Below are 11,255 nucleotides of genomic sequence, written 5' to 3' on the forward strand. Positions count from 1 at the left end.
CTTCTTTTGGTAAATTAAAAAAAATCAGAAGTAAAAAATTTTTTAAACTTATAAGTTATAACTAAAATTTTTTTAATTTTTCTATTTCAGTTTTTTATACCTTAATTCATTGTTGAAACTTCACAATTTTTTTGCTGTCATCCTGCTTTTGGTCTTGTTAATATTCTGAGAAATTTGAAAAAAGTTTGTATACTTTCTAACATTTATAAATGCGGTAAATCAAAAAATTTTATAGACTTTATAAAATTTTATAAATTATTGTAAAATCAGTTACTCCGAATAATCTTACATTATTTGATCATATCTAAATTATTTCAAAAGATGTTATAATTCCACCCGCACAGCTAAATATTCACTCAGAAATTTCCATTAGGTAGAATTTCTTAGAACTCAATTATATAAAATTTTATGTCATTATATAGAATTATATAAAAAATTTTCGACGTTTATGGGATATTTAAGTTTTAAGTTGAAAGAAAAGTTTCACAAACCAGCTCAAGTTTTGCTCTGATAATATAAAAAAAGGCCATTCGGCAGCCGAAATGAAAGGTAGATTTTCCAATTTATCTATATAAAAAGTTTCATATACACAACCTTGTGATATATGTTAGTGTATATTCATGATATGAAATTAGGCTCGTTTTTCTAAGAGTCAGGGTAAAAAAAGACAACGACTATTTTCGATAGAGATTTTCAGATAGTTGATTTGACAAAACATTATATAGGTAATATTCCAAACTAACCATCATGTAAACAAAGTATAGATAATTTAATTAGTATGAGACCATAATTATAATCACTATTACGATGGCAAGACCAGTTATGATTATAAGACGTACAGGTACGATTGAAACATAATAAATAACAAAAGAAATACTTTTAAAATATGAAATAGCTGTGAAATTTACAGGTTATTTTGTTCACAATAAAATACAACTGACAAAATTGTATTATAATGGGAAATGCATAAGTTATATGGAATAAACATCATATTTTTAGGATTTTGTGATTCCATTAGAATTGTCAAAACTATCAAATAATTAGAAAAAATGGGCAAAACATAAAGTTTATGGTCAAAAATTAAAGCCTAAATAAGTTTTAAGATACTTTTTACTGGAATTATATATTAGTATTAGTTTTAATGTTATATGAACTTCAGCAGTGAATAAAAACTAAATTTTTCGAAAAATCGTGAAAATTTCAAACAGCCATTACATCAAAACTAATTGACTGATTAAGCTCATCTTCAAATTTGATCAAGATAATAACCTATAAAATAAGTGTAAAAAATTTCATTAAGATCCGATAAGAACTGCGGGTACTATCGTAATGACAAGACCAGTGATAATCATAGGGATTAGAGATCCATTTAATACATCATAAATAATAAAAGAAATACTTTTAAAATATAAAATAGCTGTGAAATTCACAGGTTATTTTGTGCACAATAAGATACAACTTACGAAACTGGATTATAATGGGACAATCATAAGTTATGTGGAATGAAAACGATATTTTCAACATTTTTTGATTCCATTAAAATTTTCAAGGGTATCAAATTATTGAAGGAAATGGTCAAAATATAAAGCTTAAGGTCATAAATTAAAGCTTATTAGTCAAGCTTTAAAATTCTTTTTACAGAAATTATCTATGAGTTTTAGTTTTAAAGTTATATGGACTATGAGTGATTAAAAACTGATTTTTTCGAAAAATCGTTAAAATTTCAAATAACCATAACTTTTAAACTAATCGATCGATTCAGCCCATCTTCGAACTTGATCGTGTTAATTACATATAGAATAAGTGTAAAAAATTTAATTAGGATCCGTTAAGAATTGTAGGCGTAATCGTGATGACAAAATTGGTTATATATATATATATATATATATATATATATATATATATATATATATATATATATATATATATATATATATATATATATATATATATATATATATATATATATATATATATATATAAATTTTTTAACGAATGGTATTTTTGAACTCAACTAATTATGATAGTTTATGACGAAATTCCTTAAAAAATCGACCATGAGGACAAATACAATAGTTAGATTTTTAAAAAAATCTACCTAAAATTTCTTTTATTTCGAGTTTAAATTTCTCTTAAACGATTGAGTTTATCAAAAAAATCAAACAAACCTTTTTTGTAGAGCGGTAAATTTACAACAAAAAACTGTTGAAAGCTTGAGTAAATATGCATTTGCTGAAGAGTTATAGAATCTTAATCGAAAAACATTATATTTCAGATCTATCAACTTTGAGCTTGGATATCACAGAAATGGTTGGATTTACAAAAAAAGTGTAGAAAACCTTTTTTGAAGAGCGATAAATTTCCTACAAGAAAATTCATAGCGCTCAATTTTATGTCTGGGTGTTAGAGAGTTATTAAATTTCAAACAAAAATGCCAATTTTTTTAAAGAAATCAAACTTTGAACTTCAATATCTCTTAAACAGTTGGATTCACGAAAAAAACATACGAGACCTTTTTTGAAGAGCGAGAAATTTCCTAAAAAAATATATATTAGTCATTACTGTGCACTTATTTTTAAGCAAGTAATACAATTTTTCTCATTGTACTAAAATGAGAATGTATCATTACTTAGGCATGGTGGAACGGCGTAAGAATAAACTTTTTTATTTTCAACTTCCCGCTAAGAAAATCGACGATTTTCGAAAAATTCGGTAAGTTATTGTTTTAACCCCGATTTTCAAAAATCGAAATTTCATCAGATGTCGATTTTTTGAGGTCCTAGAACGCTATTCTGGCTATTTTCGGAATGATGTCTGTGTGTGTGTGTGTGTGTGTGTGTGTGTGTGTGTGTGTGTGTGTGTGTGTGTGTGTGTGTGTGTGTGTGTGTGTGTGTGTGTGTGTGTGTGTGTGTGTGTGTGTCTGTCTGTGTGTGTGTGTGTGTGTGTGTGTGTGTGTGTGTGTGTGTGTGTGTGTGTGTGTGTGTGTGTGTGTGTGTGTGTGTGTGTGTGTGTGTGTGTGTGTGTGTGTGTATTAAAAACCGTAAGATGGACGGTGGAGTAAAGGACTTTCATGATATAATGTAATTTTAATAGTTATTATACTAAAAATTATGTTTATCATTAGAAAATTGTAATTATTAGTAAAATAATAATAATGATAATAATAATTAATAATAATAATAAATTTTATTAAAAACCGTAAGATGGACGGTGGAGTAAAGGACTTTCATGATATAATGTAATTTTAATAGTTATTATACTAAAAATTATGTTTATCATTAGAAAATTGTAATTATTAGTAAAATAATAATAATGATAATAATAATTAATAATAATAATAAATTTTATTAAAAACCGTAAGATGGACGGTGGAGTAAAGGACTTTCATGATATAATGTAATTTTAATAGTTATTATACTAAAAATTATGTTTATCATTAGAAAATTGTAATTATTAGTAAAATAATAATAATGATAATAATAATTAATAATAATAATAAATTTTTATATCTACTCTTTATATCTTTTTAACTAATAAACCGATTTGGATGGTTAAGGTGGCAATCGAAAGAGCTTTTTGGCCATCAACTTTTTTGGAAATTTCAGATCATTTGATCGAGTAGACTCAAAGAAATTAGCCAATTACAAAAAAAAAAATTTTTTTTTTAGTTTTTTATTGAATTCCCAGAAACAACTTGTACGATCGACTTCGAAATCTAATCAGCTCTAGAACTAAATAAAACGCGTCGATTGCCGCCTTAGCCGTCTCAATCGGATAATTCGTTAGAGAGTTATCGCGGGAGAAAGAAATGGTAAAAAACAGTTTTTTGTGAATATCTTTGAAACAACTCAACCAAACAATTCCAAAATCTAATCAGCTCAAGAATCTTTTAAAATTCATCGATTGCCACCTCAAACATCTAAATCGGATAATTCGTTCGAGAGTTATAGCGGGAGAAAAAATGGTAAAAAACGGTTTTTTTCAATTATCTTTGAAGTGACTCATCCGATCAATTCCAAAATCTAATCAACTCTAGAACTTAATAAAACGCATCGATTGCCACCTTAACCATCTTAATCAGATAATACGTTCGAGATATATCGAGAGAGAAGAAATGCTAAAAACGGTTTTTTTTGAAAATAATGGTATACAAAAGTATTTTCGAGCTCAAAGAGCTCGAAGATGTATTTACGATGATGTTTACGAGCTCAAGGAGCTCAAAAACAGCGGGAAGTTTTGGGGCTGGCCCGCAGGGTCAACCGATAGACCGATTTTTTTTAGAGTTATTCTCATCTCTCGGACAATGTTAGAGAATATTTGTGGATTATATTCTTCAAATTTATATATACTTTGACTATATTATTTTATTGTTTTTGGATCACAAATAAATGATTTTTATCATGGTCAAGTAAAAAAATCTAATTTGGTAAATAACGTAAACCCTACTGCTCATAAATAGCATTAACTTTTGCTTACTATTTTTAAATCTCCACTCAAAACAAAAAAAAATCGAAATCAATTTTTAATATGTAAGGATACCAAGTGTACAGTGTCAAAAATCGGTATGGACAACAATTTATAGCGAAAAAAAAATTTTTTCAATTTTCAATAATCGAAAAAAAATAGTAGACACAGAGGTCCCACGACCGGAACTACCTGAAAATTTGTGGAATAGATAGTAGTTTGTTGTCACAAATTTTCAGGAAAATCAAAATATGCATGATTTTCAGAAAACGACTTTAAAGTTTTAAAACTAAAAAATAACGTGGAAAAATTTTCCAAAATAATTATTTGTATTTTTTTTCTAAAAGTACATGGAATAACGAAACTTTTTTATTCTTTGAGTTTTTTTATTTTAACCATTTTTAAAAAAATTATAAGTAAAAAACCATGAAAAGAGCGGTTTTTTTGAAAATTTCATATCTTTTGAACCAATGACGAAAAAAATCTCAAAATTTAGGAGGATGAGTTTTTTAATGAATACTAAAGAATATCAAAAAAATGACGGAATTTAAAATTCAAAATTGGAATGCCCCATATATTTATATGAATTTATCATTATATATATTTTTATGTAATTAAATTAGAAAGAGTCATATAATTATATATAAATATATTAAAACGGTATGCCTCCTCCTCGGCCCGTTCAACCTCGAGGACAGGTATCCGTTCGGTTAATACTTCCTACGCTGTTTTCTAAGCAGCGTTGCGGGGCTCGGTCACGCAATTTATTTATGCTTCCACTAGGCTACCATGTTGGCCTCATCAGGATAGTCATGGACAATGGGTATTGAGCAGATAAATAAATACGGACTTACCTTTTGATTTCAGCTGAAGTACCAGTCTGACACGTGCTACGCAGCGTTGAGTGTACTAGTTATTATTGCTAAACTAATGGACAGGTACTGATAAACGACAATGATAACTCGAAGTAAAGTTTAAAATTACTTAACACTTTATTTAATAAAAAGGCAAGGCACTTACGATTTATAAATAATTGAACAAAAAAAATACTTTTTCCAACCGATCAGCGTTGCGAATCAACCAAGAGTAACTTGCTTTCCCCCAGAAGTCCCCTGGTTCCTTTTGTGTAGTTGACCAACCTCACGTCGCCTAGGGCATTGCTAGGGCTTAGGCGTATCCACGCGGTTGCAACAGTGGGAGCGATACCACACTCAGTCGCTCAATCAACGATCGAATACAAAGTACTGAGTTTTTTCCCTCAGAGGTGGCGCCACATAGGCTGAACTGGCCTCACCTGTATGAGTGAGCCAGCCGCGTATGTCCCTGCAAGGTGGACTACAGGGCAGTGGACCAACGTCTGTTCCAGTGGGTCGGCTTACGATCTCCTGAGGTGGAGCATTGCGCCTCCAGGGAAGTATTTCGCAGGTGTCGCCCACCACCAGCCGATGAGGTTCTGCGAAGAGAGACCGTGCGACTAAAGTCGTACGTATATCAGTGCCTCTCGGTTGTCGCGACGTCGATTAGTTTAAATGAAAGTATATTTAAAAATATGACTAGCAACCGAGGCTAGGATTTTGCCTCGTCACATCCTCCCTCCCTTAACTAAACTACCTCGCGACACGTAACTGGAACGTTTTGGTGCTGGTAGTCCTATTATTTACTGCTCAACAAACATATACATCGATAATGAAAACACAAAGGGTAAACAACACAAAGGGAAAACACAAAAGGAAGAACGGAGCCTTGGTAATGATAGGATCGTATCGGGCAGCTTACGAACTAGGTCCGGCATCGGACGTGCCAGGGTTGATTGAGGGTCAGCTGAGTAACAACTCGTCGCGTAGGGGTGCAGAAATCAAAGCTTACTTTTATTAACAATGGGGAACATAGTCCCTTACAAAAGGGTGCAAGACTTATTAACTAATAAAAAGTGCATATAAATAAAAAAACATGAATACAAAAGAAAGAGAATAAAAATAAAGAACTTGGCCAGATGGACCACGTGGTGCGGTTTCGGCTCCTATGAGTCCAAGAAACGTTCAACGCACATGGGGCAGTCTTTGTTGTACTGACCTAGGGGGGTCGCACAGACCCAAAACCCTCTAGCCAGTTGGGTGTAGTCCTCGTGGGGCCATGGGCAATCCAAGGTGGTGAACCCTGGAGCGTGGCAAACTTCACAGAAGTCACGTTGGCGGGGCAGGGGGCACCGCTTCCAAGGGTGTCCTCTAACCCCACAATTCAAGCAGCCTGGGCCGTGGCGCTGGTGGATTACCGGACCCGGGTTGACCAGGTCGGCAGGAGATGGGGGCGTGGACGATCCCACGGCCTACCATACCGTCTCGGCGAGGGACCGGATGGTAGACCTGTCCAGGCCCTGTCAACTTGACCGCGTGGAGCATGCTGGAATTTGAAAAAAGGGTCTTTAAGGCGTTAATTCGCTTCGACCGACGTACGAGCTTTAAATCGTTTATAAAGTGTTTACCAAGGGACGAACAATCGTCGGCTTGGAGTTCAACCACTAACGGTGACAACACGCGTTTAACGGAAACGGGACCGCGGTAACGAGGGGCCAATTTTGAGCTGTAGGAGTCGACTTTCCTGCTCAATTGTCGGTTCGGAAAATATACCAGATCCCCGACCTCGGATTGTCGCCACGCGGTTTCTCGGTTTCTATTATAGTGTTTCGCTTGCGAGTCTGTGGCCCGGACCATGTGGTTCTCTACAAGATGCCTCAGCTCCATGAGCTTCCCGGCTCGTTCAATTTGTTCGGATACTGTCCTGGGGCCGGTCTCTAGGCGTCGAGTGCCATCGGCTAACAACTCCCTCCCATGATTCAAATACGCGGGGGAAACTCCCAACGATGAGTGGACAGACGTATTATACGCGAATTGCAATTCCCGGAGGTTCGCGTCCCAGTCTCGTTGGTCTGAGCCGACAAACGCGGCTAAGAGGGTCTTCAGGTTTCTATTTATTCTTTCTACTGGGTTGGCTTGCGGGTGGCAAATCGGGGTGGTAATCAGGGTGATTTTCTTCTCAGAGGTGAAAGATTTTACGTCTTTATTGAGGAATTCAGTTCCATTGTCACAAACGATGGCTTGTGGCGTACCCCAATGAGTACAGACTGTACGTAGGCAGTCGACTACTTTGGCACCGGTGCCACTGGCCACTGCGAAGCTCTCCAGGTAGCGGGTGAACATGTCCTCGACAACAACGATGGTAGTTTTGCCCGTCTTGGACCGGGGAAAGGGGCCAACGGTGTCAATGGATATAATCTCCCATGGACCGATGAGGGGAGGTCTTCCCATGGATCCAATGGCTTTTGACTGGTCAGGCTTCACCAGCTGACATGTCGGGCAGAAGCGTACATAGTCTTTGATGTCGGCGAACATGCCCGGCCAGTAATACGACGTCGAAATTCGGTAATAGGTTTTTTCTATTCCAAGATGACCGGCAGAGGCTTCGTCATGGTGGGTTTTAATGATTTTCAGGACCTGGTCGCTCTTGATTACCAGTTTCCACTCACTCTGATCTCCCAGCGTAGTCTTGAGTGGATCTGGTCTACGATAGTAGAGCGCGCCATCAACAATCTTCCAGTCTGGCAGCGACTCAGGGTGTTTATGGACCGTTTCGAACTTACGATCATACCACGTGGCGAACTCCATCCCACTGAGACTGATTGGTTTGGGTACGGCGTCGGGAGAGTTGTCTTCGTAAAGACACGATAACGCGTCAGGGGCCTCATTTTCGGTCCCCTTCCTGTGTAATATGGTGATGTTCTGAGGTAAGAGCTCTGCTGCTCATTTAGCGACTCTCCCTGTTGCGTCTTTCAACGTTCGCAGCCACTTGAGGGCGCTGTGGTCGGTCACTACTGTATACGGGACCCCTTCGAGGTAACACTTGAACTTACGAGCGGCCCACACTACCGCGAGGCACTCCTTCTCGGTCGTCGTGTAGTTGACCGGCACCGCGTAAGGGTCTGCTGTCCAGAGCAATCAGGTGTTCTTTCTCGGGTCCTTGTTGGGTCAATACGACTCCTAAACCGGTGTCAGAAGCATCAGTGTAAAGGATAAACGGCAACGTAGGGTCCGGCATGGACAGTACCGGTGTGTTGGTCAGGGCTCGTTTAAGGTCTTGGAAAGCCGCCTCCTCCACTTCCGTCCATCTCCAGGGGACTTTGACGCTGGTTAGCTTGTTAAGCGGGCCTTGGACCTTGGCCACGTCTTTCAAATGTCGATGGTACCAATTTACACAACCGTTGAACCTGCGCAGCTCTTTACGGTTAGTTGGTCTTGGGAAGTTCAAGATGGGCGCGATTTTTTCTGGGTCGGGTCGGACTCCTTCTTCATCAACTAGGTACCCGAGAAAACGGACTCTGGTCTGTCCGAAGTGGCTCTTCTTGCGGTTGACTGACAGCTTAGCTTCCCGGAAGATTTCGAAGACCAATTTCAGTAGTAGTAAGTGTTCATCTAACGTCCTGGAAATGATGATCCAGTCATCTAGGTACGCGAACACTTTCTCAATGAGCTCTCCCCGGTCAATGTCGTTTAACTTCTGCAGCAACCGACTACGAAGTGTATCCGTCAATCTCTGGAAGGTGGAAGGTGCCCCGGTTAACCCATACGGCATGCGGATGAATTTTAACAGACCCATTTCTTCAACTGCGAAGGCGGTGAGAGGTTGGCTTTTCGGGTCCATTTTCACCTAGTGGAAGGCTTCTTTCAAGTCTATGGTCGATATCAACGTTGCTTCCCTCAGAGCGTCCAGAATCGCTGACATGAAGGGAATCGGATAAGCTGGCTTCTCGGTTTTGTCGTTCACGGGTGTATAATCTACGCAGAAACGCCACGATCCGTCTTGCTTCTTTACCATAACCGGCTGACAAGACCAGGCGCTATTGCTACGTTGAATGTAGCCTTTCTCAAGCAAGCGGTTAACCTCCTCATGTAGTGCTTTCTGTACGACATGGGACCTTCTTCGGGGTTTCTCCTGGACTGGGACATCGTCAAGCAGTTTGATTTCGTGGGAGACGATATCGGTGAGGCCCACGTCGATTTTGTCCATGAGAGCGAACTGTTCGTCCAAAAATTGTTCGAGCCTCTGGGTCTCGTTTTCTGACAGGGACCGAAGTACTGCGGGCGAGTCGGTGAAGCTTTTCCACTTAATCGGGTGTTGGACATCTGAGTAGGCCGAGTACCACGTGGACTGGTGGGTGTCGATTACTATCTTCCAGTGTCTGCAGAAATCCATTCCCATGATGACGTCGCAGCTAAGCGATGGGAAAATGGTGAACCACTGTGGGCCTTGTCCCTCGTCAACGTTAATGACGAAAGGAGCCCCGGCTTCAGGGTACACAGTATGAGTATCGGCCAGCCGCACGCCAGCCCTACACACCAAATCAGGTTTCGGGGTTTTCGCAACGTGGTCTTTAACTCGCTCGAATGCTCTTGAGGACATGAAGGTCCTTTCAGCTCCGGTGTCGATGATGCCGTTGAGGCAAAACCCCGCAATTGTTATCTGGATCGCGACTTTGGCCGTTTCTGGGGCTGGTTCGAAGCCGTTTGCTGCTACGTAGAATCTGGTTTCTACCGGCTCCCCTTTCTCAATTGTGCCCGATGAACAGAGGTCCTCTAGTTCGCGGGTTGAGCTGCCTAGGAGTTGGACTTGTTCTGATACTGGGATGAGAGTGTGATGTTCAGAGGACACTTCCCCCTCCCTCCCATCACTCTCATCATCCTAGTCGCACTCAGACCCGAAGTATTCTACTTCGTCTTCGTATTCGTTCGACTCCGGGTTCGACATCGCAAGTATTGGGACATTCTCCAAGAATTCCCAATCAAATTGCTTGTCTGGGCCAGTCAGGTTTTCGTTCCGTTGCTTCCAGTCTGGACTGCCGCGCGGTGGGGTTTTGGGACTGGTTTGGGTGGGGTTGAGGTTTTCCACGTGGGTTGACAGGGGCTCACTGACGGATAATGAGGTGGGTTGAAGTGTACCAGCGTTGTTGTTCATACTCGTCCTTACGCCGATCTGTCCCTGGGCGACGAGTTTGGTTCCCGGGAGGCTGAGTAGTTTTTTGGTGCATTTTTGCAATCCCTAGACACGTGTCCACTCGTCCCACATCTGTAACAGACTATTTCGGGGTTTGATATTCTAGGGGGTGGTTTCGATTGTGGTCCCAAGTTGGGCCGGTCTTGCTGTGGATCCATAGGATTACTCTGCGTATCTCTTGACCCTTTCATTGCTTCTATTTCCCTCTGTAATGTGATGATTTGCTCTTGGAGCAGCGCGATTTGTTCAGCGTTGGGGGTACTGTTCCGTCGCTGGTTTCGTGGTCTACTTTGTTGCCTTCTTTTACTCATTTCAGGGCTATCTCGACTGTTTTGGATGACGTCGAGATTGCCAGCTGTCCTGGCCGCCTGCTTCCTTCTTCGTTGACGTTTATCAGATCCACAGTTCCTGCGTAGTTGAGTGGTGAATGATTTTCCCGTGATTTGGGGTTTGCCCGTGTCAACCGAGCGTCATATTTTGCGTTGACTTCTTCTGCATGGTTGATTTCAACTACTAAGTCCTCGAATGTTTGGATGAGTCCAAACTGCATCCTTAAAGAGGTTCGTTCGTGTAACCCGCTTTGAATCCTTTCGATTTGAGTGTACGTGGGGACTTTCGATGATAGTTGACCATAAAGTTTTCGCATGTGGGCTGCGTATGCGACGCCGGTTTCTGTTGGCAACTGATTTCTTGCTGCGATTTCCGCGTGGATTTCTGGGTCACCTCTCCTCTTGCCAAACCACCTT

Source organism: Microplitis demolitor, chromosome 10, assembly GCF_026212275.2.
Source record: "Microplitis demolitor isolate Queensland-Clemson2020A chromosome 10, iyMicDemo2.1a, whole genome shotgun sequence".
Lineage (NCBI taxonomy): Eukaryota > Metazoa > Arthropoda > Insecta > Hymenoptera > Braconidae > Microplitis > Microplitis demolitor.